The 25,544-nt window shown below is 48.9% G+C and overlaps 45 non-coding genes and 3 pseudogenes across 45 annotated transcripts; all 48 read right to left on the reverse strand.

Moving 5' to 3' along the window:
* Nucleotides 1–255: 255 nt before the first annotated feature.
* On the reverse strand, nt 256–458 carry LOC142936791 (U2 spliceosomal RNA; annotated as a pseudogene).
* A 1,898-nt stretch (nt 459–2,356) lies between these two features.
* LOC142936823 (U5 spliceosomal RNA) lies at nt 2,357–2,473 on the reverse strand. Its single transcript, XR_012948946.1, has one exon. It is a non-coding gene; the product is annotated as a U5 spliceosomal RNA (small nuclear RNA).
* A 204-nt stretch (nt 2,474–2,677) lies between these two features.
* On the reverse strand, nt 2,678–2,841 carry LOC142936590 (U1 spliceosomal RNA). The gene has a single exon (XR_012948741.1). It is a non-coding gene; the product is annotated as a U1 spliceosomal RNA (small nuclear RNA).
* A 283-nt stretch (nt 2,842–3,124) lies between these two features.
* LOC142936720 (U2 spliceosomal RNA) lies at nt 3,125–3,315 on the reverse strand. The gene has a single exon (XR_012948863.1). It is a non-coding gene; the product is annotated as a U2 spliceosomal RNA (small nuclear RNA).
* A 176-nt stretch (nt 3,316–3,491) lies between these two features.
* Nucleotides 3,492–3,608, reverse strand: LOC142936885 (U5 spliceosomal RNA). The gene has a single exon (XR_012949005.1). It is a non-coding gene; the product is annotated as a U5 spliceosomal RNA (small nuclear RNA).
* Nucleotides 3,609–3,812: 204 nt separating this feature from the next.
* Nucleotides 3,813–3,976, reverse strand: LOC142936653 (U1 spliceosomal RNA). The gene has a single exon (XR_012948800.1). It is a non-coding gene; the product is annotated as a U1 spliceosomal RNA (small nuclear RNA).
* Nucleotides 3,977–4,263: 287 nt separating this feature from the next.
* On the reverse strand, nt 4,264–4,454 carry LOC142936721 (U2 spliceosomal RNA). Its single transcript, XR_012948864.1, has one exon. It is a non-coding gene; the product is annotated as a U2 spliceosomal RNA (small nuclear RNA).
* Nucleotides 4,455–4,624: 170 nt separating this feature from the next.
* LOC142936591 (U1 spliceosomal RNA) lies at nt 4,625–4,788 on the reverse strand. Its single transcript, XR_012948742.1, has one exon. It is a non-coding gene; the product is annotated as a U1 spliceosomal RNA (small nuclear RNA).
* Nucleotides 4,789–5,075: 287 nt separating this feature from the next.
* Nucleotides 5,076–5,262, reverse strand: LOC142936787 (U2 spliceosomal RNA). The gene has a single exon (XR_012948925.1). It is a non-coding gene; the product is annotated as a U2 spliceosomal RNA (small nuclear RNA).
* A 1,880-nt stretch (nt 5,263–7,142) lies between these two features.
* On the reverse strand, nt 7,143–7,259 carry LOC142936883 (U5 spliceosomal RNA). The gene has a single exon (XR_012949003.1). It is a non-coding gene; the product is annotated as a U5 spliceosomal RNA (small nuclear RNA).
* Nucleotides 7,260–7,463: 204 nt separating this feature from the next.
* LOC142936592 (U1 spliceosomal RNA) lies at nt 7,464–7,627 on the reverse strand. The gene has a single exon (XR_012948743.1). It is a non-coding gene; the product is annotated as a U1 spliceosomal RNA (small nuclear RNA).
* Nucleotides 7,628–7,914: 287 nt separating this feature from the next.
* On the reverse strand, nt 7,915–8,105 carry LOC142936722 (U2 spliceosomal RNA). The gene has a single exon (XR_012948865.1). It is a non-coding gene; the product is annotated as a U2 spliceosomal RNA (small nuclear RNA).
* Nucleotides 8,106–8,275: 170 nt separating this feature from the next.
* On the reverse strand, nt 8,276–8,439 carry LOC142936674 (U1 spliceosomal RNA). The gene has a single exon (XR_012948820.1). It is a non-coding gene; the product is annotated as a U1 spliceosomal RNA (small nuclear RNA).
* Nucleotides 8,440–8,726: 287 nt separating this feature from the next.
* LOC142936702 (U2 spliceosomal RNA) lies at nt 8,727–8,917 on the reverse strand. Its single transcript, XR_012948846.1, has one exon. It is a non-coding gene; the product is annotated as a U2 spliceosomal RNA (small nuclear RNA).
* A 176-nt stretch (nt 8,918–9,093) lies between these two features.
* LOC142936886 (U5 spliceosomal RNA) lies at nt 9,094–9,210 on the reverse strand. Its single transcript, XR_012949006.1, has one exon. It is a non-coding gene; the product is annotated as a U5 spliceosomal RNA (small nuclear RNA).
* Nucleotides 9,211–9,414: 204 nt separating this feature from the next.
* On the reverse strand, nt 9,415–9,578 carry LOC142936593 (U1 spliceosomal RNA). The gene has a single exon (XR_012948744.1). It is a non-coding gene; the product is annotated as a U1 spliceosomal RNA (small nuclear RNA).
* Nucleotides 9,579–9,865: 287 nt separating this feature from the next.
* LOC142936723 (U2 spliceosomal RNA) lies at nt 9,866–10,056 on the reverse strand. The gene has a single exon (XR_012948866.1). It is a non-coding gene; the product is annotated as a U2 spliceosomal RNA (small nuclear RNA).
* A 170-nt stretch (nt 10,057–10,226) lies between these two features.
* LOC142936594 (U1 spliceosomal RNA) lies at nt 10,227–10,390 on the reverse strand. The gene has a single exon (XR_012948745.1). It is a non-coding gene; the product is annotated as a U1 spliceosomal RNA (small nuclear RNA).
* A 287-nt stretch (nt 10,391–10,677) lies between these two features.
* On the reverse strand, nt 10,678–10,868 carry LOC142936704 (U2 spliceosomal RNA). The gene has a single exon (XR_012948848.1). It is a non-coding gene; the product is annotated as a U2 spliceosomal RNA (small nuclear RNA).
* Nucleotides 10,869–11,038: 170 nt separating this feature from the next.
* On the reverse strand, nt 11,039–11,202 carry LOC142936675 (U1 spliceosomal RNA). The gene has a single exon (XR_012948821.1). It is a non-coding gene; the product is annotated as a U1 spliceosomal RNA (small nuclear RNA).
* Nucleotides 11,203–11,485: 283 nt separating this feature from the next.
* LOC142936705 (U2 spliceosomal RNA) lies at nt 11,486–11,676 on the reverse strand. The gene has a single exon (XR_012948849.1). It is a non-coding gene; the product is annotated as a U2 spliceosomal RNA (small nuclear RNA).
* Nucleotides 11,677–11,847: 171 nt separating this feature from the next.
* On the reverse strand, nt 11,848–12,011 carry LOC142936656 (U1 spliceosomal RNA). Its single transcript, XR_012948803.1, has one exon. It is a non-coding gene; the product is annotated as a U1 spliceosomal RNA (small nuclear RNA).
* A 287-nt stretch (nt 12,012–12,298) lies between these two features.
* On the reverse strand, nt 12,299–12,489 carry LOC142936724 (U2 spliceosomal RNA). Its single transcript, XR_012948867.1, has one exon. It is a non-coding gene; the product is annotated as a U2 spliceosomal RNA (small nuclear RNA).
* A 176-nt stretch (nt 12,490–12,665) lies between these two features.
* LOC142936824 (U5 spliceosomal RNA) lies at nt 12,666–12,782 on the reverse strand. The gene has a single exon (XR_012948947.1). It is a non-coding gene; the product is annotated as a U5 spliceosomal RNA (small nuclear RNA).
* A 204-nt stretch (nt 12,783–12,986) lies between these two features.
* LOC142936657 (U1 spliceosomal RNA) lies at nt 12,987–13,150 on the reverse strand. The gene has a single exon (XR_012948804.1). It is a non-coding gene; the product is annotated as a U1 spliceosomal RNA (small nuclear RNA).
* Nucleotides 13,151–13,437: 287 nt separating this feature from the next.
* Nucleotides 13,438–13,628, reverse strand: LOC142936725 (U2 spliceosomal RNA). Its single transcript, XR_012948868.1, has one exon. It is a non-coding gene; the product is annotated as a U2 spliceosomal RNA (small nuclear RNA).
* A 176-nt stretch (nt 13,629–13,804) lies between these two features.
* LOC142936825 (U5 spliceosomal RNA) lies at nt 13,805–13,921 on the reverse strand. Its single transcript, XR_012948948.1, has one exon. It is a non-coding gene; the product is annotated as a U5 spliceosomal RNA (small nuclear RNA).
* Nucleotides 13,922–14,125: 204 nt separating this feature from the next.
* LOC142936658 (U1 spliceosomal RNA) lies at nt 14,126–14,289 on the reverse strand. The gene has a single exon (XR_012948805.1). It is a non-coding gene; the product is annotated as a U1 spliceosomal RNA (small nuclear RNA).
* Nucleotides 14,290–14,576: 287 nt separating this feature from the next.
* LOC142936768 (U2 spliceosomal RNA) lies at nt 14,577–14,767 on the reverse strand. The gene has a single exon (XR_012948908.1). It is a non-coding gene; the product is annotated as a U2 spliceosomal RNA (small nuclear RNA).
* A 176-nt stretch (nt 14,768–14,943) lies between these two features.
* On the reverse strand, nt 14,944–15,060 carry LOC142936827 (U5 spliceosomal RNA). The gene has a single exon (XR_012948950.1). It is a non-coding gene; the product is annotated as a U5 spliceosomal RNA (small nuclear RNA).
* Nucleotides 15,061–15,264: 204 nt separating this feature from the next.
* LOC142936660 (U1 spliceosomal RNA) lies at nt 15,265–15,428 on the reverse strand. Its single transcript, XR_012948807.1, has one exon. It is a non-coding gene; the product is annotated as a U1 spliceosomal RNA (small nuclear RNA).
* A 287-nt stretch (nt 15,429–15,715) lies between these two features.
* LOC142936727 (U2 spliceosomal RNA) lies at nt 15,716–15,906 on the reverse strand. The gene has a single exon (XR_012948869.1). It is a non-coding gene; the product is annotated as a U2 spliceosomal RNA (small nuclear RNA).
* Nucleotides 15,907–16,082: 176 nt separating this feature from the next.
* Nucleotides 16,083–16,199, reverse strand: LOC142936828 (U5 spliceosomal RNA). The gene has a single exon (XR_012948951.1). It is a non-coding gene; the product is annotated as a U5 spliceosomal RNA (small nuclear RNA).
* A 204-nt stretch (nt 16,200–16,403) lies between these two features.
* LOC142936661 (U1 spliceosomal RNA) lies at nt 16,404–16,567 on the reverse strand. The gene has a single exon (XR_012948808.1). It is a non-coding gene; the product is annotated as a U1 spliceosomal RNA (small nuclear RNA).
* A 287-nt stretch (nt 16,568–16,854) lies between these two features.
* On the reverse strand, nt 16,855–17,045 carry LOC142936728 (U2 spliceosomal RNA). The gene has a single exon (XR_012948870.1). It is a non-coding gene; the product is annotated as a U2 spliceosomal RNA (small nuclear RNA).
* Nucleotides 17,046–17,221: 176 nt separating this feature from the next.
* Nucleotides 17,222–17,338, reverse strand: LOC142936829 (U5 spliceosomal RNA). The gene has a single exon (XR_012948952.1). It is a non-coding gene; the product is annotated as a U5 spliceosomal RNA (small nuclear RNA).
* A 204-nt stretch (nt 17,339–17,542) lies between these two features.
* Nucleotides 17,543–17,706, reverse strand: LOC142936663 (U1 spliceosomal RNA). Its single transcript, XR_012948809.1, has one exon. It is a non-coding gene; the product is annotated as a U1 spliceosomal RNA (small nuclear RNA).
* A 287-nt stretch (nt 17,707–17,993) lies between these two features.
* LOC142936770 (U2 spliceosomal RNA) lies at nt 17,994–18,184 on the reverse strand. The gene has a single exon (XR_012948909.1). It is a non-coding gene; the product is annotated as a U2 spliceosomal RNA (small nuclear RNA).
* A 176-nt stretch (nt 18,185–18,360) lies between these two features.
* LOC142936830 (U5 spliceosomal RNA) lies at nt 18,361–18,477 on the reverse strand. Its single transcript, XR_012948953.1, has one exon. It is a non-coding gene; the product is annotated as a U5 spliceosomal RNA (small nuclear RNA).
* Nucleotides 18,478–18,681: 204 nt separating this feature from the next.
* Nucleotides 18,682–18,845, reverse strand: LOC142936664 (U1 spliceosomal RNA). Its single transcript, XR_012948810.1, has one exon. It is a non-coding gene; the product is annotated as a U1 spliceosomal RNA (small nuclear RNA).
* A 283-nt stretch (nt 18,846–19,128) lies between these two features.
* LOC142936788 (U2 spliceosomal RNA) lies at nt 19,129–19,333 on the reverse strand (annotated as a pseudogene).
* Nucleotides 19,334–21,225: 1,892 nt separating this feature from the next.
* Nucleotides 21,226–21,342, reverse strand: LOC142936831 (U5 spliceosomal RNA). The gene has a single exon (XR_012948954.1). It is a non-coding gene; the product is annotated as a U5 spliceosomal RNA (small nuclear RNA).
* Nucleotides 21,343–21,546: 204 nt separating this feature from the next.
* Nucleotides 21,547–21,710, reverse strand: LOC142936665 (U1 spliceosomal RNA). The gene has a single exon (XR_012948811.1). It is a non-coding gene; the product is annotated as a U1 spliceosomal RNA (small nuclear RNA).
* Nucleotides 21,711–21,997: 287 nt separating this feature from the next.
* On the reverse strand, nt 21,998–22,188 carry LOC142936785 (U2 spliceosomal RNA). Its single transcript, XR_012948924.1, has one exon. It is a non-coding gene; the product is annotated as a U2 spliceosomal RNA (small nuclear RNA).
* Nucleotides 22,189–22,364: 176 nt separating this feature from the next.
* LOC142936833 (U5 spliceosomal RNA) lies at nt 22,365–22,481 on the reverse strand. Its single transcript, XR_012948955.1, has one exon. It is a non-coding gene; the product is annotated as a U5 spliceosomal RNA (small nuclear RNA).
* A 204-nt stretch (nt 22,482–22,685) lies between these two features.
* On the reverse strand, nt 22,686–22,849 carry LOC142936666 (U1 spliceosomal RNA). The gene has a single exon (XR_012948812.1). It is a non-coding gene; the product is annotated as a U1 spliceosomal RNA (small nuclear RNA).
* A 287-nt stretch (nt 22,850–23,136) lies between these two features.
* Nucleotides 23,137–23,346, reverse strand: LOC142936813 (U2 spliceosomal RNA; annotated as a pseudogene).
* Nucleotides 23,347–25,226: 1,880 nt separating this feature from the next.
* LOC142936834 (U5 spliceosomal RNA) lies at nt 25,227–25,343 on the reverse strand. Its single transcript, XR_012948956.1, has one exon. It is a non-coding gene; the product is annotated as a U5 spliceosomal RNA (small nuclear RNA).
* Between the last annotated feature and the right edge of the window lie 201 nt (nt 25,344–25,544).

Genomic DNA, 25,544 nt, shown 5'->3' on the forward strand with positions numbered 1-25,544 from the left:
CCCAGATGCAGTACTCCGGATGACGGTTCCCAGATGGCATAATCCCAGAGTGCAGCCCTTTAGCATTAAGCTCAGGCTGGGAGCACAGCGATGTTCCACGAGGGGCGTCAGTAAGGAATAAACAAGGCCTTTGTTTGACACAATCCCCAGCCTTGAAGACAGACAGCGAATGAGATCCTCGTCGTTCATTAAAGTGTGAAGCTAATCAACAGACTGATCCATTTGGATTGGTGTTTGGTTGTCCACAAGGCATTTGAGGAGTGCACCGTTCCCGGCAATGCTGCAATACCGGGTCAATGCGTGGAGTGAACGGAGCAAGCCCCTTTTTCATCTCCCGATGCTAAAAATCTGCTTAATACGTTATCCTCATATAGAGGACATATCAGATATTAAACTGATAAGAACAGATTTTTATTTTTTTTTTTTTATTTTTTTTTTTTTTTTATTATCAAAATTATGTACACAAATCATACAATTTCAAACATACAAACTTCACATGTTTTGCATCATGCAACTTAATTCTATTTCACAGTTACATGTCAGTAACCAGCATTTGTCAATACACAAAAAAAAAAAAAAAAAAAAAAACACAAAATACACTTATGCAAAGTCTTCAGGATTTACCATCCCCACCCAAAAAAACCCATTGTGCATCTTAAATAAAGATTCCTATTGCTGGTTCCCACTACCCTAAAGGTATACATTCTCTTTATCCATCTCGTCAGCCCAGGAAAACGGCACTGCGTTTGGCGACGTTGTTGGTCTGTTAAGCCCCTCATAAGCGTCCTCCCCTAAGGGGGACGACAGCATGAGCAGGCCTGGGGGAAGATCGAAGCTCAGGCCTAAACCGTCTGTTAGTATGGCAGCTGCTTCTCCCAATGACTGCTCACCCATCTCCCCTCCCACCTCTTGACCCGTATCCCCATCCTTCTGCTCCTGGGCCCCTCCTTCCTCCACTTTATCAGCGGCTCTCTTATGCTGACCTGGTCCCCCTCCCCTCCCCCCCTCAATCCCACCCTTGTTGGTCTGTCCCCCCTTTGACTTTTTGCTCCGTACCCCCTCCCCACTCTCTCCAAGCTCTGTCGAGAGTCCTGTTCCGAATGCCTGCGACCCTTTCCGTGCCCCTTGCTTTGATTTGGAGGGAGCAGGATCGGAAGTGAGGACAGGAAACTCGTCCATAATGTCTGTGGATGCCTTGGCCATTCCGTCTGTTCCGGCGGTGCCCTCATCCCGGGGCGCTGCCTCCCCTTTACTCCCCAACGCGTCAGCTCCGGAGCCCTCCTGTACCGTCCTCTCCCCGTCATTCTGTGTGGCTCCCCTACTCGGCTCGCCAGCCTCAGTCGGTTTGGCAGCCTCCGCAAAAGTTTTCTTGCGGCCAGGACAACCTCGGTACAGGTGGTCAGTTCCACCGCATCCATGGCACGTCCTTGGCTCTGTGCAGTCCTTGGCGGAATGCCCTGCTTGCCCACAGAAACGGCATCTTGTTTCCCCACAGCCTGCCTCTGAATGTCCTGACTGTCTGCACTTCCTGCAGAAAGCAGGTTGCCGTGGGTAAAATAGATACCCACGATCTCCACCAAGGCTGAAGAAGGCAGGTGGATGTTTCAGGCCTCCTGGACCTTCTGCGTCATGATACAGCAGTACCTGGAACTGGCGCCGTCCAGTCCAAAACCCCAGGGTGTCCTTTATATGCCTTGCAGCCGTCACCACCTCTCCATACTGCCCCAGGAATGCAGCTAGTGCTGAGTCATTAACAAAGGGGTTGTACATATGCACAGTTATTGTTCTGAAATTAGGTCTGTCCAGGTTCAGTACTCTGTAGCCGGCTAGCGGCCTTACCCCTGCCTCTGCTCGGCAAATTTCAGCCACACTCCGGTAGATCTCCTCGGTCCTCAGTGTAACGTCGAACGCCTTCTCCTGCTGGTTCCACTGGATGCAGTGCACCTCCTCCACCTTCAGTTGTAGCTGCCCAATTATGACTTGCCTGCCAAAGAACTCTCTGGACTGCAGTTTGTAGTCTTCCGTGGTTGCCTGGAATCGTAGCGTGTGTCTCAGCCCGACCCTTGGGATCGACTGCTCTTTTTGGCCCCTTGCGGCCATTGCTGTCTCGTTGTTAGCTCTCTCTGTGCTGTATTTTTCCGCAACACCACTTGATCTTAGCCAAAAGGCCGAGAAGCGATGAGCCCCAACTGTTTGCTTCCTGAGTCACCCTCCTGACACGTTTCACCCTTGTCATGGTGCAGTTCTTTCCAAGGGACATAGCAGTGGCTGCTGCTTTGGCACACATCCAAGCACTCCATGGTCAAGCACCGTGGTCTCGTTAAGGACAGCTTTCTTTCTTTTCACAACTGTACAAGGCTCAGCCAAATGGCAAAGCCTGCTAAAAATAGGTTGAACTCATTGGTATTCCTCTCCACGGAAGTCTTTAGTAAAAGGCGAAAGACTTGTGCGTTATGAAGAGAAACCAAAGTAAATACAGCAACATTGTCAAGAACAGCCAAAGTCCCTAGTTGCCCAAGTCAAAACGCTCATGGTAAGCCTGAGTTCACGTGCCCTGTTCCAAATCTGAAGCCACACCCATTCCCACATCTTAAAGAGGGCAATATTCTCCATAGTACTATTTCCTCCCCTCCAATCAAAAGTACAAATCACTTGATATTCTTTTCAACAAAACAATCAGGGGAGAGCGCGAACGCAGTCCCCCACTACCAGAAATTATGCAGTCGAGATTCCCACATTTGGGGAATTCGCAGTGGTCAGAACAACCGGAGTGCAATGGCTGGGCCTCGCCCTGGGTGAACCACCTTCTTGATCATGGTATCTCCCCTGCCAGGTAAGTATGAGTTGGAAGAGACAGAGACAGGGGCGGCATTCCCAGACGCAGTACTCCGGATGACGGTTCCCAGATGGCATAATCCCAGAGTGCAGGGATTTAGCATTAAACTTAGGCTGGGAGCACAGCGATGTTCCACGAGGGGCGTCAGTAAGGAATAAACAAGGCCTTTGTTTGACACAATCCCCAGCCTTGAAGACAGACAGCGAATGAGATCCTCGTCGTTCATTAAAGTGTGAAGCTAATCAACAGATCCATTTGGATTGGTGTTTGGTTGTCCACAAGGCATTTGAGGAGTGCACCGTTCCCGGCAATGCTGCAATACCGGGTCAATGCGTGGAGTGAACGGAGCAAGCCCCTTTTTCATCTCCCGATGCTAAAAATCTGCTTAATACGTTATCCTCATATAGAGGACATATCAGATATTAAACTGATAAGAACAGATACTACACTTGATCTTAGCCAAAAGGCCGAGAAGCGATGAGCCCCAACTGTTTGCTTCCTGAGTCACCCTCCTGACACGTTTCACCCTTGTCATGGTGCAGTTCTTTCCAAGGGACATAGCAGTGGCTGCTGCTTTGGCACACATCCAAGCACTCCATGGTCAAGCACCGTGGTCTCGTTAAGGACAGCTTTCTTTCTTTTCACAACTGTACAAGGCTCAGCCAAATGGCAAAGCCTGCTAAAAATAGGTTGAACTCAATGGTATTCCTCTCCACGGAAGTCTCTAGTAAAAGGCGAAAGACTTGTGCGCTATGAAGAGAAACCAAAGTAAGTACAGCAACATTGTCAAGAACAGCCAAAGTCCCTAGTTGCCCAAGTCAAAACGCTCATGGTAAGCCTGAGTTCACGTGCCCTGTTCCAAATCTGAAGCCACACCCATTCCCACATCTTAAAGAGGGCAATATTCTCCATAGTACTATTTCCTCCCCTCCAATCAAAAGTACAAATCACTTGATATTCTTTTCAACAAAACAATCAGGGGAGAGCGCGAACGCAGTCCCCCACTACCAGAAATTATGCAGTCGAGATTCCCACATTTGGGGAATTCGCAGTGGTCAGAACAACCGGAGTGCAATGGCTGGGCCTCGCCCTGGATGAACCACCTTCTTGATCATGGTATCTCCCCTGCCAGGTAAGTATGAGTTGGAAGAGACAGAGACAGGGGCGGCATTCCCAGATGCAGTACTCCGGATGACGGTTCCCAGATGGCATAATCCCAGAGTGCAGCCCTTTAGCATTAAGCTCAGGCTGGGAGCACAGCGATGTTCCACGAGGGGCGTCAGAAAGGAATAAACAAGGCCTTTGTTTGACACAAGCCCCAGCCTTGAAGACAGACAGCGAATGAGATCCTCGTCGTTCATTAAAGTGTGAAGCTAATCAACAGACTGATCCATTTGGATTGGTGTTTGGTTGTCCACAAGGCATTTGAGGAGTGCACCGTTCCCGGCAATGCTGCAATACCGGGTCAATGCGTGGAGTGAACGGAGCAAGCCCCTTTTTCATCTCCCGATGCTAAAAATCTGCTTAATACGTTATCCTCATATAGAGGACATATCAGATATTAAACTGATAAGAACAGATACTACACTTGATCTTAGCCAAAAGGCCGAGAAGCGATGAGCCCCAACTGTTTGCTTCCTGAGTCACCCTCCTGACACGTTTCACCCTGTTCCAAATCTGAAGCCACACCCATTCCCACATCTTAAAGAGGGCAATATTCTCCATAGTACTATTTCCTCCCCTCCAATCAAAAGTACAACCACTTGATATTCTTTTCAACAAAACAATCAGGGGAGAGCGCGAACGCAGTCCCCCACTACCAGAAATTATGCAGTCGAGATTCCCACATTTGGGGAATTCGCAGTGGTCAGAACAACCGGAGTGCAATGGCTGGGCCTCGCCCTGGGTGAACCACCTTCTTGATCATGGTATCTCCCCTGCCAGGTAAGTATGAGTTGGAAGAGACAGAGACAGGGGCGGCATTCCCAGACGCAGTACTCCGGATGACGGTTCCCAGATGGCATAATCCCAGAGTGCAGTCCTTTAGCATTAAGCTCAGGCTGGGAGCACAGTGATGTTCCACGAGGGGCGTCAGTAAGGAATAAACAAGGCCTTTGTTTGACACAAGCCCCAGCCTTGAAGACAGACAGCGAATGAGATCCTCGTCGTTCATTAAAGTGTGAAGCTAATCAACAGACTGATCCATTTGGATTGGTGTTTGGTTGTCCACAAGGCATTTGAGGAGTGCACCGTTCCCGGCAATGCTGCAATACCGGGTCAATGCGTGGAGTGAACGGAGCAAGCCCCTTCTTCATCTCCCGATGCTAAAAATCTGCTTAATACGTTATCCTCATATAGAGGACATATCAGATATTAAACTGATAAGAACAGATTTTTTTTTTTTTTTTTTTTAATCAAAATTCTGTACACAAATCATACAATTTCAAACATACAAACTTCACATGTTTTGCATCATGCAACTTAATTCTATTTCACAGTTACATGTCAGTAACCAGCATTTGTCAATACACAAAAAAAAACAAACACAAAATACACTTATGCAAAGTCTTCAGGATTTACCATCCCCACCCAAAAAAACCCATTGTGCATCTTAAATAAAGATTCCTATTGCTGGTTCCCACTACCCTAAAGGTATACATTCTCTTTATCCATCTCGTCAGCCCAGGAAAACGGCCCTGCGTTTGGCGACGTTGTTGGTCTGTTAAGCCCCTCATAAGCGTCCTCCCCTAAGGGGGACGACAGCATGAGGAGGCCTGGGGGAAGATCGAAGCTCAGGCCTAAACCTTCTGTTAGTATGGCAACTGCTTCTCCCAATGACTGCTCACCCATCTCCCCTCCCACCTCTTGACCCGTATCCCCATCCTTCTGCTCCTGGGCCCCTCCTTCCTCCACTTTATCAGCGGCTCTCTTATGCTGACCTGTTCCCCCTCCCCTCCCCCCCTCAATCCCACCCTTGTTGGTCTGTCCCCCCTTTGACTTTTTGCTCCGTACCCCCTCCCCACTCTCTCCAAGCTCTGTCGAGAGTCCTGTTCCAAATGCCTGCGACCCTTTCCGTGCCCCTTGCTTTGATTTGGAGGGATCGGAAGTGAGGACAGGAAAATCGTCCATAATGTCTGTGGATGCCTTGGCCATTCCATCTGTTCCGGCGGTGCCCTCATCCCGGGACGCTGCCTCCCCTTTACTCCCCAACGCGTCGGCTCCGGAGCCCTCCTGTACCGTCCTCTCCCCGTCATTCTGTGTGGCTCCCCTACTCGGCTCGCCAGCCTCAGTCGGTTTGGCAGCCTCCGCAAAAGTTTTCTTGCGGCCAGGACAACCTCGGTACAGGTGGTCAGTTCCACCGCATCCATGGCACGTCCTTGGCTCTGTGCAGTCCTTGGCCGAATGCCCTTCTTGCCCACAGAAACGGCATCTTGTTTCCCCACAGCCTGCCTCTGAATGTCCTGACTGTCTGCACTTCCTGCAGAAAGCAGGTTGCCGTGGGTAAAATAGATACCCACGATCTCCACCAAGGCTGAAGAAGGCAGGTGGATGTTTCAGGCCTCCTGGACCTTCTGCGTCATGATACAGCAGTACCTGGAACTGGCGCCGCCCAGTCCAAAACCCCAGGGTGTCCTTTATATGCCTTGCAGCCGTCACCACCTCTCCATACTGCCCCAGGAATGCAGCTAGTGCTGAGTCATTAACAAAGGGGTTGTACATATGCACAGTTATTGTTCTGAAATTAGGTCTGTCCAGGTTCAGTACTCTGTAGCCGGCTAGCGGCCTTACCCCTGCCTCTGCTCGGCATATTTCAGCCACACTCCGGTAGATCTCCTCGGTCCTCAGTGTAACGTCGAACGCCTTCTCCTGCTGGTTCCACTGGATGCAGTGCACCTCCTCCACCTTCAGTTGTAGCTGCCCAATTATGACTTGCCTGCCAAAAAACTCTCTGGACTGCAGATTGTAGTCTTCCGTGGTTGCCTGGAATCGTAGCGTGTGTCTCAGCCCGACCCTTGGGATCGACTGCTCTTTTTGGCCCCTTGCGGCCATTGCTGTCCCGTTGTTAGCTCTCTCTGTGCTGTATTTTTCCGCAACACCACTTGATCTTAGCCAAAAGGCCGAGAAGCGATGAGCCCCAACTGTTTGCTTCCTGAGTCACCCTCCTGACACGTTTCACCCTTGTCATGGTGCAGTTCTTTCCAAGGGACATAGCAGTGGCTGCTGCTTTGGCACACATCCAAGCACTCCATGGTCAAGCACCGTGGTCTCGTTAAGGACAGCTTTCTTTCTTTTCACAACTGTACAAGGCTCAGCCAAATGGCAAAGCCTGCTAAAAATAGGTTGAACTCATTGGTATTCCTCTCCACAGAAGTCTTTAGTAAAAGGCGAAAGACTTGTGCGTTATGAAGAGAAACCAAAGTAAGTACAGCAACATTGTCAAGAACAGCCAAAGTCCCTAGTTGCCCAAGTCAAAACGCTCATGGTAAGCCTGAGTTCACGTGCCCTGTTCCAAATCTGAAGCCACACCCATTCCCACATCTTAAAGAGGGCAATATTCTCCATAGTACTATTTCCTCCCCTCCAGTCAAAAGTACAAATCACTTGATATTCTTTTCAACAAAACAATCAGGGGAGAGCGCGAACGCAGTCCCCCACTACCAGAAATTATGCAGTCGAGATTCCCACATTTGGGGAATTCGCAGTGGTCAGAACAACCGGAGTGCAATGGCTGGGCCTCGCCCTGGGTGAACCACCTTCTTGATCATGGTATCTCCCCTGCCAGGTAAGTATGAGTTGGAAGAGACCGAGACAGGGGCGGCATTCCCAGATGCAGTACTCCGGATGACGGTTCCCAGATGGCATAATCCCAGAGTGCAGCCCTTTAGCATTAAGCTCAGGCTGGGAGCACAGCGATGTTCCACGAGGGGCGTCAGTAAGGAATAAACAAGGCCTTTGTTTGACACAATCCCCAGCCTTGAAGACAGACAGCGAATGAGATCCTCGTCGTTCATTAAAGTGTGAAGCTAATCAACAGACTGATCCATTTGGATTGGTGTTTGGTTGTCCACAAGGCATTTGAGGAGTGCACCGTTCCCGGCAATGCTGCAATACCGGGTCAATGCGTGGAGTGAACGGAGCAAGCCCCTTTTTCATCTCCCGATGCTAAAAATCTGCTTAATACGTTATCCTCATATAGAGGACATATCAGATATTAAACTGATAAGAACAGATACTACACTTGATCTTAGCCAAAAGGCCGAGAAGCGATGAGCCCCAACTGTTTGCTTCCTGAGTCACCCTCCTGACACGTTTCACCCTGTTCCAAATCTGAAGCCACACCCATTCCCACATCTTAAAGAGGGCAATATTCTCCATAGTACTATTTCCTCCCCTTCAATCAAAAGTACAACCACTTGATATTCTTTTCAACAAAACAATCAGGGGAGAGCGCGAACGCAGTCCCCCACTACCAGAAATTATGCAGTCGAGATTCCCACATTTGGGGAATTTGCAGTGGTCAGAACAACCGGAGTGCAATGGCTGGGCCTCGCCCTGGGTGAACCACCTTCTTGATCATGGTATCTCCCCTGCCAGGTAAGTATGAGTTGGAAGAGACAGAGACAGGGGCGGCATTCCCAGATGCAGTACTCCGGATGACGGTTCCCAGATGGCATAATCCCAGAGTGCAGTCCTTTAGCATTAAGCTCAGGCTGGGAGCACAGCGATGTTCCACGAGGGGCGTCAGTAAGGAATAAACAAGGCCTTTGTTTGACACAAGCCCCAGCCTTGAAGACAGACAGCGAATGAGATCCTCGTCGTTCATTAAAGTGTGAAGCTAATCAACAGACTGATCCATTTGGATTGGTGTTTGGTTGTCCACAAGGCATTTGAGGAGTGCACTGTTCCCGGCAATGCTGCAATACCGGGTCAATGCGTGGAGTGAACGGGGCAAGCCCCTTTTTCATCTCCCGATGCTAAAAATCTGCTTAATACGTTATCCTCATATAGAGGACATATCAGATATTAAACTGATAAGAACAGATACTACACTTGATCTTAGCCAAAAGGCCGAGAAGCGATGAGCCCCAACTGTTTGCTTCCTGAGTCACCCTCCTGACACGTTTCACCCTTGTCATGGTGCAGTTCTTTCCAAGGGACATAGCAGTGGCTGCTGCTTTGGCACACATCCAAGCACTCCATGGTCAAGCACCGTGGTCTCGTTAAGGACAGCTTTCTTTCTTTTCACAACTGTACAAGGCTCAGCCAAATGGCAAAGCCTGCTAAAAATAGGTTGAACTCAATGGTATTCCTCTCCACGGAAGTCTCTAGTAAAAGGCGAAAGACTTGTGCGCTATGAAGAGAAACCAAAGTAAGTACAGCAACATTGTCAAGAACAGCCAAAGTCCCTAGTTGCCCAAGTCAAAACGCTCATGGTAAGCCTGAGTTCACGTGCCCTGTTCCAAATCTGAAGCCACACCCATTCCCACATCTTAAAGAGGGCAATATTCTCCATAGTACTATTTCCTCCCCTCCAATCAAAAGTACAAATCACTTGATATTCTTTTCAACAAAACAATCAGGGGAGAGCGCGAACGCAGTCCCCCACTACCAGAAATTATGCAGTCGAGATTCCCACATTTGGGGAATTCGCAGTGGTCAGAACAACCGGAGTGCAATGGCTGGGCCTCGCCCTGGGTGAACCACCTTCTTGATCATGGTATCTCCCCTGCCAGGTAAGTATGAGTTGGAAGAGACAGAGACAGGGGCGGCATTCCCAGATGCAGTACTCCGGATGACGGTTCCCAGATGGCATAATCCCAGAGTGCAGCCCTTTAGCATTAAGCTCAGGCTGGGAGCACAGCGATGTTCCACGAGGGGCGTCAGAAAGGAATAAACAAGGCCTTTGTTTGACACAAGCCCCAGCCTTGAAGACAGACAGCGAATGAGATCCTCGTCGTTCATTAAAGTGTGAAGCTAATCAACAGACTGATCCATTTGGATTGGTGTTTGGTTGTCCACAAGGCATTTGAGGAGTGCACCGTTCCCGGCAATGCTGCAATACCGGGTCAATGCGTGGAGTGAACGGAGCAAGCCCCTTTTTCATCTCCCGATGCTAAAAATCTGCTTAATACGTTATCCTCATATAGAGGACATATCAGATATTAAACTGATAAGAACAGATACTACACTTGATCTTAGCCAAAAGGCCGAGAAGCGATGAGCCCCAACTGTTTGCTTCCTGAGTCACCCTCCTGACACGTTTCACCCTGTTCCAAATCTGAAGCCACACCCATTCCCACATCTTAAAGAGGGCAATATTCTCCATAGTACTATTTCCTCCCCTCCAATCAAAAGTACAACCACTTGATATTCTTTTCAACAAAACAATCAGGGGAGAGCGCGAACGCAGTCCCCCACTACCAGAAATTATGCAGTCGAGATTCCCACATTTGGGGAATTCGCAGTGGTCAGAACAACCGGAGTGCAATGGCTGGGCCTCGCCCTGGGTGAACCACCTTCTTGATCATGGTATCTCCCCTGCCAGGTAAGTATGAGTTGGAAGAGACAGAGACAGGGGCGGCATTCCCAGACGCAGTACTCCGGATGACGGTTCCCAGATGGCATAATCCCAGAGTGTAGGGATTTAGCATTAAGCTTAGGCTGGGAGCACAGCGATGTTCCACGAGGGGCGTCAGTAAGGAATAAACAAGGCCTTTGTTTGACACAAACCCCAGCCTTGAAGACAGACAGCGAATGAGATCCTCGTCGTTCATTAAAGTGTGAAGCTAATCAACAGACTGATCCATTTGGATTGGTGTTTGGTTGTCCACAAGGCATTTGAGGAGTGCACCGTTCCCGGCAATGCTGCAATACCGGGTCAATGCGTGGAGTGAACGGGGCAAGCCCCTTTTTCATCTCCCGATGCTAAAAATCTGCTTAATACGTTATCCTCATATAGAGGACATATCAGATATTAAACTGATAAGAACAGATACTACACTTGATCTTAGCCAAAAGGCCGAGAAGCGATGAGCCCCAACTGTTTGCTTCCTGAGTCACCCTCCTGACACGTTTCACCCTGTTCCAAATCTGAAGCCACACCCATTCCCACATCTTAAAGAGGGCAATATTCTCCATAGTACTATTTCCTCCCCTCCAATCAAAAGTACAACCACTTGATATTCTTTTCAACAAAACAATCAGGGGAGAGCGCGAACGCAGTCCCCCACTACCAGAAATTATGCAGTCGAGATTCCCACATTTGGGGAATTTGCAGTGGTCAGAACAACCGGAGTGCAATGGCTGGGCCTCGCCCTGGGTGAACCACCTTCTTGATCATGGTATCTCCCCTGCCAGGTAAGTATGAGTTGGAAGAGACAGAGACAGGGGCGGCATTCCCAGATGCAGTACTCCGGATGACGGTTCCCAGATGGCATAATCCCAGAGTGCAGTCCTTTAGCATTAAGCTCAGGCTGGGAGCACAGCGATGTTCCACGAGGGGCGTCAGTAAGGAATAAACAAGGCCTTTGTTTGACACAATCCCCAGCCTTGAAGACAGACAGCGAATGAGATCCTCGTCGTTCATTAAAGTGTGAAGCTAATCAACAGATACATTTGGATTGGTGTTTGGTTGTCCACAAGGCATTTGAGGAGTGCACCGTTCCCGGCAATGCTGCAATACCGGGTCAATGCGTGGAGTGAACGGGGCAAGCCCCTTTTTCATCTCCCGATGCTAAAAATCTGCTTAATACGTTATCCTCATATAGAGGACATATCAGATATTAAACTGATAAGAACAGATACTACACTTGATCTTAGCCAAAAGGCCGAGAAGCGATGAGCCCCAACTGTTTGCTTCCTGAGTCACCCTCCTGACACGTTTCACCCTGTTCCAAATCTGAAGCCACACCCATTCCCACATCTTAAAGAGGGCAATATTCTCCATAGTACTATTTCCTCCCCCCCAATCAAAAGTACAAATCACTTGATATTCTTTTCAACAAAACAATCAGGGGAGAGCGCGAACGCAGTCCCCCACTACCAGAAATGATGCAGTCGAGATTCCCACATTTGGGGAATTCGCAGTGGTCAGAACAACCGGAGTGCAATGGCTGGGCCTCGCCCTGGGTGAACCACCTTCTTGATCATGGTATCTCCCCTGCCAGGTAAGTATGAGTTGGAAGAGACAGAGACAGGGGCGGCATTCCCAGATGCAGTACTCCGGATGACGGTTCCCAGATGGCATAATCCCAGAGTGCAGCCCTTTAGCATTAAGCTCAGGCTGGGAGCACAGCGATGTTCCACGAGGGGCGTCAGAAAGGAATAAACAAGGCCTTTGTTTGACACAAGCCCCAGCCTTGAAGACAGACAGCGAATGAGATCCTCGTCGTTCATTAAAGTGTGAAGCTAATCAACAGACTGATCCATTTGGATTGGTGTTTGGTTGTCCACAAGGCATTTGAGGAGTGCACCGTTCCCGGCAATGCTGCAATACCGGGTCAATGCGTGGAGTGAACGGAGCAAGCCCCTTTTTCATCTCCCGATGCTAAAAATCTGCTTAATACGTTATCCTCATATAGAGGACATATCAGATATTAAACTGATAAGAACAGATACTACACTTGATCTTAGCCAAAAGGCCGAGAAGCGATGAGCCCCAACTGTTTGCTTCCTGAGTCACCCTCCTGACACGTTTCACCCTTGTCATGGTGCAGTTCTTTCCAAGGGACATAGCAGTGGCTGCTGCTTTGGCACACATCCAAGCACTCCATGGTCAAGCACCGTGGTCTCATTAAGGACAGCTTTCTTTCTTTTCACAACTGTACAAGGCTCAGCCAAATGGCAAAGCCTGCTAAAAATAGGTTGAACTCATTGGTATTCCTCTCCACGGAAGTCTTTAGTAAAAGGCGAAAGACTTGTGCGTTATGAAGAGAAACCAAAGTAAGTACAGCAACATTGTCAAGAACAGCCAAAGTCCCTAGTTGCCCAAGTCAAAACACTCATGGTAAGCCTGAGTTCACGTGCCCTGTTCCAAATCTGAAGCCACACCCATTCCCACATCTTAAAGAGGGCAATATTCTCCATAGTACTATTTCCTCCCCCCCAATCAAAAGTACAAATCACTTGATATTCTTTTCAACAAAACAATCAGGGGAGAGCGCGAACGCAGTCCCCCACTACCAGAAATGATGCAGTCGAGATTCCCACATTTGGGGAATTCGCAGTGGTCAGAACAACCGGAGTGCAATGGCTGGGCCTCGCCCTGGGTGAACCACCTTCTTGATCATGGTATCTCCCCTGCCAGGTAAGTATGAGTTGGAAGAGACAGAGACAGGGGCGGCATTCCCAGATGCAGTACTCCGGATGACGGTTCCCAGATGGCATAATCCCAGAGTGCAGCCCTTTAGCATTAAGCTCAGGCTGGGAGCACAGCGATGTTCCACGAGGGGCGTCAGAAAGGAATAAACAAGGCCTTTGTTTGACACAAGCCCCAGCCTTGAAGACAGACAGCGAATGAGATCCTCGTCGTTCATTAAAGTGTGAAGCTAATCAACAGACTGATCCATTTGGATTGGTGTTTGGTTGTCCACAAGGCATTTGAGGAGTGCACCGTTCCCGGCAATGCTGCAATACCGGGTCAATGCGTGGAGTGAACGGAGCAAGCCCCTTTTTCATCTCCCGATGCTAAAAATCTGCTTAATACGTTATCCTCATATAGAGGACATATCAGATATTAAACTGATAAGAACAGATACTACACTTGATCTTAGCCAAAAGGCCGAGAAGCGATGAGCCCCAACTGTTTGCTTCCTGAGTCACCCTCCTGACACGTTTCACCCTTGTCATGGTGCAGTTCTTTCCAGGGGACATAGCAGTGGCTGCTGCTTTGGCACACATCCAAGCACTCCATGGTCAAGCACCGTGGTCTCGTTAAGGACAGCTTTCTTTCTTTTCACAACTGTACAAGGCTCAGCCAAATGGCAAAGCCTGCTAAAAATAGGTTGAACTCATTGGTATTCCTCTCCACGGAAGTCTTTAGTAAAAGGCGAAAGACTTGTGCGTTATGAAGAGAAACCAAAGTAAGTACAGCAACATTGTCAAGAACAGCCAAAGTCCCTAGTTGCCCAAGTCAAAACGCTCATGGTAAGCCTGAGTTCACGTGCCCTGTTCCAAATCTGAAGCCACACCCATTCCCACATCTTAAAGAGGGCAATATTCTCCATAGTACTATTTCCTCCCCTCCAGTCAAAAGTACAAATCACTTGATATTCTTTTCAATAAAACAATCAGGGGAGAGCGCGAACGCAGTCCCCCACTACCAGAAATGATGCAGTCGAGATTCCCACATTTGGGGAATTCGCAGTGGTCAGAACAACCGGAGTGCAATGGCTGGGCCTCGCCCTGGGTGAACCACCTTCTTGATCATGGTATCTCCCCTGCCAGGTAAGTATGAGTTGGAAGAGACAGAGACAGGGGCGGCATTCCCAGATGCAGTACTCCGGATGACGGTTCCCAGATGGCATAATCCCAGAGTGCAGCCCTTTAGCATTAAGCTCAGGCTGGGAGCACAGCGATGTTCCACGAGGGGCGTCAGTAAGGAATAAACAAGGCCTTTGTTTGACACAATCCCCAGCCTTGAAGACAGACAGCGAATGAGATCCTCGTCGTTCATTAAAGTGTGAAGCTAATCAACAGACTGATCCATTTGGATTGGTGTTTGGTTGTCCACAAGGCATTTGAGGAGTGCACCATTCCCGGCAATGCTGCAATACCGGGTCAATGCGTGGAGTGAACGGAGCAAGCCCCTTTTTCATCTCCCGATGCTAAAAATCTGCTTAATACGTTATCCTCATATAGAGGACATATCAGATATTAAACTGATAAGAACAGATACTACACTTGATCTTAGCCAAAAGGCCGAGAAGCGATGAGCCCCAACTGTTTGCTTCCTGAGTCACCCTCCTGACACGTTTCACCCTTGTCATGGTGCAGTTCTTTCCAAGGGACATAGCAGTGGCTGCTGCTTTGGCACACATCCAAGCACTCCATGGTCAAGCACCGTGGTCTCATTAAGGACAGCTTTCTTTCTTTTCACAACTGTACAAGGCTCAGCCAAATGGCAAAGCCTGCTAAAAATAGGTTGAACTCATTGGTATTCCTCTCCACGGAAGTCTTTAGTAAAAGGCGAAAGACTTGTGCGTTATGAAGAGAAACCAAAGTAAGTACAGCAACATTGTCAAGAACAGCCAAAGTCCCTAGTTGCCCAAGTCAAAACGCTCATGGTAAGCCTGAGTTCACGTGCCCTGTTCCAAATCTGAAGCCACACCCATTCCCACATCTTAAAGAGGGCAATATTCTCCATAGTACTATTTCCTCCCCCCCAATCAAAAGTACAAATCACTTGATATTCTTTTCAACAAAACAATCAGGGGAGAGCGCGAACGCAGTCCCCCACTACCAGAAATGATGCAGTCGAGATTCCCACATTTGGGGAATTCGCAGTGGTCAGAACAACCGGAGTGCAATGGCTGGGCCTCGCCCTGGGTGAACCACCTTCTTGATCATGGTATCTCCCCTGCCAGGTAAGTATGAGTTGGAAGAGACAGAGACAGGGGCGGCATTCCCAGATGCAGTACTCCGGATGACGGTTCCCAGATGGCATAATCCCAGAGTGCAGCCCTTTAGCATTAAGCTCAGGCTGGGAGCACAGCGATGTTCCACGAGGGGCGTCAGAAAGGAATAAACAAGGCCTTTGTTTGACACAAGCCCCAGCCTTGAAGACAGACAGCGAATGAGATCCTCGTCGTTCATTAAAGTGTGAAGCTAATCAACAGACTGATCCATTTGGATTGGTGTTTGGTTGTCCACAAGGCATTTGAGGAGTGCACCGTTCCCGGCAATGCTGCAATACCGGGTCAATGCGTGGAGTGAACGGAGCAAGCCCCTTTTTCATCTCCCGATGCTAAAAATCTGCTTAATACGTTATCCTCATATAGAGGACATATCAGATATTAAACTGATAAGAACAGATACTACACTTGATCTTAGCCAAAAGGCCGAGAAGCGATGAGCCCCAACTGTTTGCTTCCTGAGTCACCCTCCTGACACGTTTCACCCTTGTCATGGTGCAGTTCTTTCCAAGGGACATAGCAGTGGCTGCTGCTTTGGCACACATCCAAGCACTCCATGGTCAAGCACCGTGGTCTCATTAAGGACAGCTTTCTTTCTTTTCACAACTGTACAAGGCTCAGCCAAATGGCAAAGCCTGCTAAAAATAGGTTGAACTCATTGGTATTCCTCTCCACGGAAGTCTTTAGTAAAAGGCGAAAGACTTGTGCGTTATGAAGAGAAACCAAAGTAAGTACAGCAACATTGTCAAGAACAGCCAAAGTCCCTAGTTGCCCAAGTCAAAACACTCATGGTAAGCCTGAGTTCACGTGCCCTGTTCCAAATCTGAAGCCACACCCATTCCCACATCTTAAAGAGGGCAATATTCTCCATAGTACTATTTCCTCCCCCCCAATCAAAAGTACAAATCACTTGATATTCTTTTCAACAAAACAATCAGGGGAGAGCGCGAACGCAGTCCCCCACTACCAGAAATGATGCAGTCGAGATTCCCACATTTGGGGAATTCGCAGTGGTCAGAACAACCGGAGTGCAATGGCTGGGCCTCGCCCTGGGTGAACCACCTTCTTGATCATGGTATCTCCCCTGCCAGGTAAGTATGAGTTGGAAGAGACAGAGACAGGGGCGGCATTCCCAGATGCAGTACTCCGGATGACGGTTCCCAGATGGCATAATCCCAGAGTGCAGCCCTTTAGCATTAAGCTCAGGCTGGGAGCACAGCGATGTTCCACGAGGGGCGTCAGAAAGGAATAAACAAGGCCTTTGTTTGACACAAGCCCCAGCCTTGAAGACAGACAGCGAATGAGATCCTCGTCGTTCATTAAAGTGTGAAGCTAATCAACAGACTGATCCATTTGGATTGGTGTTTGGTTGTCCACAAGGCATTTGAGGAGTGCACCGTTCCCGGCAATGCTGCAATACCGGGTCAATGCGTGGAGTGAACGGAGCAAGCCCCTTTTTCATCTCCCGATGCTAAAAATCTGCTTAATACGTTATCCTCATATAGAGGACATATCAGATATTAAACTGATAAGAACAGATACTACACTTGATCTTAGCCAAAAGGCCGAGAAGCGATGAGCCCCAACTGTTTGCTTCCTGAGTCACCCTCCTGACACGTTTCACCCTTGTCATGGTGCAGTTCTTTCCAGGGGACATAGCAGTGGCTGCTGCTTTGGCACACATCCAAGCACTCCATGGTCAAGCACCGTGGTCTCGTTAAGGACAGCTTTCTTTCTTTTCACAACTGTACAAGGCTCAGCCAAATGGCAAAGCCTGCTAAAAATAGGTTGAACTCATTGGTATTCCTCTCCACGGAAGTCTTTAGTAAAAGGCGAAAGACTTGTGCGTTATGAAGAGAAACCAAAGTAAGTACAGCAACATTGTCAAGAACAGCCAAAGTCCCTAGTTGCCCAAGTCAAAACGCTCATGGTAAGCCTGAGTTCACGTGCCCTGTTCCAAATCTGAAGCCACACCCATTCCCACATCTTAAAGAGGGCAATATTCTCCATAGTACTATTTCCTCCCCTCCAGTCAAAAGTACAAATCACTTGATATTCTTTTCAATAAAACAATCAGGGGAGAGCGCGAACGCAGTCCCCCACTACCAGAAATGATGCAGTCGAGATTCCCACATTTGGGGAATTCGCAGTGGTCAGAACAACCGGAGTGCAATGGCTGGGCCTCGCCCTGGGTGAACCACCTTCTTGATCATGGTATCTCCCCTGCCAGGTAAGTATGAGTTGGAAGAGACAGAGACAGGGGCGGCATTCCCAGATGCAGTACTCCGGATGACGGTTCCCAGATGGCATAATCCCAGAGTGCAGCCCTTTAGCATTAAGCTCAGGCTGGGAGCACAGCGATGTTCCACGAGGGGCGTCAGTAAGGAATAAACAAGGCCTTTGTTTGACACAATCCCCAGCCTTGAAGACAGACAGCGAATGAGATCCTCGTCGTTCATTAAAGTGTGAAGCTAATCAACAGACTGATCCATTTGGATTGGTGTTTGGTTGTCCACAAGGCATTTGAGGAGTGCACCATTCCCGGCAATGCTGCAATACCGGGTCAATGCGTGGAGTGAACGGAGCAAGCCCCTTTTTCATCTCCCGATGCTAAAAATCTGCTTAATACGTTATCCTCATATAGAGGACATATCAGATATTAAACTGATAAGAACAGATACTACACTTGATCTTAGCCAAAAGGCCGAGAAGCGATGAGCCCCAACTGTTTGCTTCCTGAGTCACCCTCCTGACACGTTTCACCCTTGTCATGGTGCAGTTCTTTCCAAGGGACATAGCAGTGGCTGCTGCTTTGGCACACATCCAAGCACTCCATGGTCAAGCACCGTGGTCTCATTAAGGACAGCTTTCTTTCTTTTCACAACTGTACAAGGCTCAGCCAAATGGCAAAGCCTGCTAAAAATAGGTTGAACTCATTGGTATTCCTCTCCACGGAAGTCTTTAGTAAAAGGCGAAAGACTTGTGCGTTATGAAGAGAAACCAAAGTAAGTACAGCAACATTGTCAAGAACAGCCAAAGTCCCTAGTTGCCCAAGTCAAAACGCTCATGGTAAGCCTGAGTTCACGTGCCCTGTTCCAAATCTGAAGCCACACCCATTCCCACATCTTAAAGAGGGCAATATTCTCCATAGTACTATTTCCTCCCCTCCAATCAAAAGTACAAATCACTTGATATTCTTTTCAACAAAACAATCAGGGGAGAGCGCGAACGCAGTCCCCCACTACCAGAAATGATGCAGTCGAGATTCCCACATTTGGGGAATTCGCAGTGGTCAGAACAACCGGAGTGCAATGGCTGGGCCTCGCCCTGGGTGAACCACCTTCTTGATCATGGTATCTCCCCTGCCAGGTAAGTATGAGTTGGAAGAGACAGAGACAGGGGCGGCATTCCCAGATGCAGTACTCCGGATGACGGTTCCCAGATGGCATAATCCCAGAGTGCAGCCCTTTAGCATTAAGCTCAGGCTGGGAGCACAGCGATGTTCCACGAGGGGCGTCAGAAAGGAATAAACAAGGCCTTTGTTTGACACAAGCCCCAGCCTTGAAGACAGACAGCGAATGAGATCCTCGTCGTTCATTAAAGTGTGAAGCTAATCAACAGATCCATTTGGATTGGTGTTTGGTTGTCCACAAGGCATTTGAGGAGTGCACCGTTCCCGGCAATGCTGCAATACCGGGTCAATGCGTGGAGTGAACGGGGCAAGCCCCTTTTTCATCTCCCGATGCTAAAAATCTGCTTAATACGTTATCCTCATATAGAGGACATATCAGATATTAAACTGATAAGAACAGATTTTTATTTTTTTTTTTTTATTTATTTTTTTTTTTTATTATCAAAATTCTGTACACAAATCATACAATTTCAAACATACAAACTTCACATGTTTTGCATCATGCAACTTAATTCTATTTCACAGTTACATGTCAGTAACCAGCATTTGTCAATACACAAAAAAAACAAAAAAACAAAAAAAACACAAAATACACTTATGCAAAGTCTTCAGGATTTACCATCCCCACCCAAAAAAACCCATTGTGCATCTTAAATAAAGATTCCTATTGCTGGTTCCCACTACCCTAAAGGTATACATTCTCTTTATCCATCTCGTCAGCCCAGGAAAACGGCACTGCGTTTGGCGACGTTGTTGGTCTGTTAAGCCCCTCATAAGCGTCCTCCCCTAAGGGGGACGACAGCATGAGCAGGCCTGGGGGAAGATCGAAGCTCAGGCCTAAACCGTCTGTTAGTATGGCAGCTGCTTCTCCCAATGACTGCTCACCCATCTCCCCTCCCACCTCTTGACCCGTATCCCCATCCTTCTGCTCCTGGGCCCCTCCTTCCTCCACTTTATCAGCGGCTCTCTTATGCTGACCTGGTCCCCCTCCCCTCCCCCCCTCAATCCCACCCTTGTTGGTCTGTCCCCCCTTTGACTTTTTGCTCCGTACCCCCTCCCCACTCTCTCCAAGCTCTGTCGAGAGTCCTGTTCCGAATGCCTGCGACCCTTTCCGTGCCCCTTGCTTTGATTTGGAGGGATCGGAAGTGAGGACAGGAAAATCGTCCATAATGTCTGTGGATGCCTTGGCCATTCCGTCTGTTCCGGCGGTGCCCTCATCCCGGGACGCTGCCTCCCCTTTACTCCCCAACGCGTCGGCTCCGGAGCCCTCCTGTACCGTCCTCTCCCCGTCATTCTGTGTGGCTCCCCTACTCGGCTCGCCAGCCTCAGTCGGTTTGGCAGCCTCCGCAAAAGTTTTCTTGCGGCCAGGACAACCTCGGTACAGGTGGTCAGTTCCACCGCATCCATGGCACGTCCTTGGCTCTGTGCAGTCCTTGGCCGAATGCCCTTCTTGCCCACAGAAACGGCATCTTGTTTCCCCACAGCCTGCCTCTGAATGTCCTGACTGTCTGCACTTCCTGCAGAAAGCAGGTTGCCGTGGGTAAAATAGATACCCACGATCTCCACCAAGGCTGAAGAAGGCAGGTGGATGTTTCAGGCCTCCTGGACCTTCTGCGTCATGATACAGCAGTACCTGGAACTGGCGCCGCCCAGTCCAAAACCCCAGGGTGTCCTTTATATGCCTTGCAGCCGTCACCACCTCTCCATACTGCCCCAGGAATGCAGCTAGTGCTGAGTCATTAACAAAGGGGTTGTACATATGCACAGTTATTGTTCTGAAATTAGGTCTGTCCAGGTTCAGTACTCTGTAGCCGGCTAGCGGCCTTACCCCTGCCTCTGCTCGGCATATTTCAGCCACACTCCGGTAGATCTCCTCGGTCCTCAGTGTAACGTCGAACGCCTTCTCCTGCTGGTTCCACTGGATGCAGTGCACCTCCTCCACCTTCAGTTGTAGCTGCCCAATTATGACTTGCCTGCCAAAAAACTCTCTGGACTGCAGATTGTAGTCTTCCGTGGTTGCCTGGAATCGTAGCGTGTGTCTCAGCCCGACCCTTGGGATCGACTGCTCTTTTTGGCCCCTTGCGGCCATTGCTGTCTCGTTGTTAGCTCTCTCTGTGCTGTATTTTTCCGCAACACCACTTGATCTTAGCCAAAAGGCCGAGAAGCGATGAGCCCCAACTGTTTGCTTCCTGAGTCACCCTCCTGACACGTTTCACCCTTGTCATGGTGCAGTTCTTTCCAAGGGACATAGCAGTGGCTGCTGCTTTGGCACACATCCAAGCACTCCATGGTCAAGCACCGTGGTCTCATTAAGGACAGCTTTCTTTCTTTTCACAACTGTACAAGGCTCAGCCAAATGGCAAAGCCTGCTAAAAATAGGTTGAACTCATTGGTATTCCTCTCCACGGAAGTCTTTAGTAAAAGGCGAAAGACTTGTGCGTTATGAAGAGAAACCAAAGTAAGTACAGCAACATTGTCAAGAACAGCCAAAGTCCCTAGTTGCCCAAGTCAAAACGCTCATGGTAAGCCTGAGTTCACGTGCCCTGTTCCAAATCTGAAGCCACACCCATTCCCACATCTTAAAGAGGGCAATATTCTCCATAGTACTATTTCCTCCCCTCCAATCAAAAGTACAAATCACTTGATATTCTTTTCAACAAAACAATCAGGGGAGAGCGCGAACGCAGTCCCCCACTACCAGAAATGATGCAGTCGAGATTCCCACATTTGGGGAATTCGCAGTGGTCAGAACAACCGGAGTGCAATGGCTGGGCCTCGCCCTGGGTGAACCACCTTCTTGATCATGGTATCTCCCCTGCCAGGTAAGTATGAGTTGGAAGAGACAGAGACAGGGGCGGCATTCCCAGATGCAGTACTCCGGATGACGGTTCCCAGATGGCATAATCCCAGAGTGCAGCCCTTTAGCATTAAGCTCAGGCTGGGAGCACAGCGATGTTCCACGAGGGGCGTCAGAAAGGAATAAACAAGGCCTTTGTTTGACACAAGCCCCAGCCTTGAAGACAGACAGCGAATGAGATCCTCGTCGTTCATTAAAGTGTGAAGCTAATCAACAGACTGATCCATTTGGATTGGTGTTTGGTTGTCCACAAGGCATTTGAGGAGTGCACCGTTCCCGGCAATGCTGCAATACCGGGTCAATGCGTGGAGTGAACGGAGCAAGCCCCTTTTTCATCTCCCGATGCTAAAAATCTGCTTAATACGTTATCCTCATATAGAGGACATATCAGATATTAAACTGATAAGAACAGATACTACACTTGATCTTAGCCAAAAGGCGGAGAAGCGATGAGCCCCAACTGTTTGCTTCCTGAGTCACCCTCCTGACACGTTTCACCCTTGTCATGGTGCAGTTCTTTCCAAGGGACATAGCAGTGGCTGCTGCTTTGGCACACATCCAAGCACTCCATGGTCAAGCACCGTGGTCTCATTAAGGACAGCTTTCTTTCTTTTCACAACTGTACAAGGCTCAGCCAAATGGCAAAGCCTGCTAAAAATAGGTTGAACTCATTGGTATTCCTCTCCACGGAAGTCTTTAGTAAAAGGCGAAAGACTTGTGCGTTATGAAGAGAAACCAAAGTAAGTACAGCAACATTGTCAAGAACAGCCAAAGTCCCTAGTTGCCCAAGTCAAAACGCTCATGGTAAGCCTGAGTTCACGTGCCCTGTTCCAAATCTGAAGCCACACCCATTCCCACATCTTAAAGAGGGCAATATTCTCCATAGTACTATTTCCTCCCCCCCAATCAAAAGTACAAATCACTTGATATTCTTTTCAACAAAACAATCAGGGGAGAGCGCGAACGCAGTCCCCCACTACCAGAAATGATGCAGTCGAGATTCCCACATTTGGGGAATTCGCAGTGGTCAGAACAACCGGAGTGCAATGGCTGGGCCTCGCCCTGGGTGAACCACCTTCTTGATCATGGTATCTCCCCTGCCAGGTAAGTATGAGTTGGAAGAGACAGAGACAGGGGCGGCATTCCCAGATGCAGTACTCCGGATGACGGTTCCCAGATGGCATAATCCCAGAGTGCAGCCCTTTAGCATTAAGCTCAGGCTGGGAGCACAGCGATGTTCCACGAGGGGCGTCAGAAAGGAATAAACAAGGCCTTTGTTTGACACAAGCCCCAGCCTTGAAGACAGACAGCGAATGAGATCCTCGTCGTTCATTAAAGTGTGAAGCTAATCAACAGACTGATCCATTTGGATTGGTGTTTGGTTGTCCACAAGGCATTTGAGGAGTGCACCGTTCCCGGCAATGCTGCAATACCGGGTCAATGCGTGGAGTGAACGGAGCAAGCCCCTTTTTCATCTCCCGATGCTAAAAATCTGCTTAATACGTTATCCTCATATAGAGGACATATCAGATATTAAACTGATAAGAACAGATTTTTTTTTTTTTTTTTTTTTTTTTTTTTTTTTTTTTTTTTATTATCAAAATTCTGTACACAAATCATACAATTTCAAACATACAAACTTCACATGTTTTGCATCATGCAACTTAATTATATTTCACAGTTACATGTCAGTAACCAGCATTTGTCAATACACAAAAAAAAACAAACACAAAATACACTTATGCAAAGTCTTCAGGATTTACCATCCCCACCCAAAAAAACCCATTGTGCATCTTAAATAAAGATTCCTATTGCTGGTTCCCACTACCCTAAAGGTATACATTCTCTTTATCCATCTCGTCAGCCCAGGAAAACGGCCCTGCGTTTGGCGACGTTGTTGGTCTGTTAAGCCCCTCATAAGCGTCCTCCCCTAAGGGGGACGACAGCATGAGGAGGCCTGGGGGAAGATCGAAGCTCAGGCCTAAACCTTCTGTTAGTATGGCAACTGCTTCTCCCAATGACTGCTCACCCATCTCCCCTCCCACCTCTTGACCCGTATCCCCATCCTTCTGCTCCTGGGCCCCTCCTTCCTCCACTTTATCAGCGGCTCTCTTATGCTGACCTGTTCCCCCTCCCCTCCCCCCCTCAATCCCACCCTTGTTGGTCTGTCCCCCCTTTGACTTTTTGCTCCGTACCCCCTCCCCACTCTCTCCAAGCTCTGTCGAGAGTCCTGTTCCAAATGCCTGCGACCCTTTCCGTGCCCCTTGCTTTGATTTGGAGGGATCGGAAGTGAGGACAGGAAAATCGTCCATAATGTCTGTGGATGCCTTGGCCATTCCATCTGTTCCGGCGGTGCCCTCATCCCGGGACGCTGCCTCCCCTTTACTCCCCAACGCGTCGGCTCCGGAGCCCTCCTGTACCGTCCTCTCCCCGTCATTCTGTGTGGCTCCCCTACTCGGCTCGCCAGCCTCAGTCGGTTTGGCAGCCTCCGCAAAAGTTTTCTTGCGGCCAGGACAACCTCGGTACAGGTGGTCAGTTCCACCGCATCCATGGCACGTCCTTGGCTCTGTGCAGTCCTTGGCCGAATGCCCTTCTTGCCCACAGAAACGGCATCTTGTTTCCCCACAGCCTGCCTCTGAATGTCCTGACTGTCTGCACTTCCTGCAGAAAGCAGGTTGCCGTGGGTAAAATAGATACCCACGATCTCCACCAAGGCTGAAGAAGGCAGGTGGATGTTTCAGGCCTCCTGGACCTTCTGCGTCATGATACAGCAGTACCTGGAACTGGCGCCGCCCAGTCCAAAACCCCAGGGTGTCCTTTATATGCCTTGCAGCCGTCACCACCTCTCCATACTGCCCCAGGAATGCAGCTAGTGCTGAGTCATTAACAAAGGGGTTGTACATATGCACAGTTATTGTTCTGAAATTAGGTCTGTCCAGGTTCAGTACTCTGTAGCCGGCTAGCGGCCTTACCCCTGCCTCTGCTCGGCATATTTCAGCCACACTCCGGTAGATCTCCTCGGTCCTCAGTGTAACGTCGAACGCCTTCTCCTGCTGGTTCCACTGGATGCAGTGCACCTCCTCCACCTTCAGTTGTAGCTGCCCAATTATGACTTGCCTGCCAAAAAACTCTCTGGACTGCAGATTGTAGTCTTCCGTGGTTGCCTGGAATCGTAGCGTGTGTCTCAGCCCGACCCTTGGGATCGACTGCTCTTTTTGGCCCCTTGCGGCCATTGCTGTCTCGTTGTTAGCTCTCTCTGTGCTGTATTTTTCCGCAACACCACTTGATCTTAGCCAAAAGGCCGAGAAGCGATGAGCCCCAACTGTTTGCTTCCTGAGTCACCCTCCTGACACGTTTCACCCTTGTCATGGTGCAGTTCTTTCCAAGGGACATAGCAGTGGCTGCTGCTTTGGCACACATCCAAGCACTCCATGGTCAAGCACCGTGGTCTCATTAAGGACAGCTTTCTTTCTTTTCACAACTGTACAAGGCTCAGCCAAATGGCAAAGCCTGCTAAAAATAGGTTGAACTCATTGGTATTCCTCTCCACGGAAGTCTTTAGTAAAAGGCGAAAGACTTGTGCGTTATGAAGAGAAACCAAAGTAAGTACAGCAACATTGTCAAGAACAGCCAAAGTCCCTAGTTGCCCAAGTCAAAACGCTCATGGTAAGCCTGAGTTCACGTGCCCTGTTCCAAATCTGAAGCCACACCCATTCCCACATCTTAAAGAGGGCAATATTCTCCATAGTACTATTTCCTCCCCTCCAATCAAAAGTACAAATCACTTGATATTCTTTTCAACAAAAC

Source organism: Anarhichas minor, unplaced genomic scaffold, assembly GCF_050575085.1.
Source record: "Anarhichas minor isolate MPS153535 unplaced genomic scaffold, ASM5057508v1 ptg000073l, whole genome shotgun sequence".
Taxonomy (NCBI): Eukaryota; Metazoa; Chordata; class Actinopteri; order Perciformes; family Anarhichadidae; genus Anarhichas; species Anarhichas minor.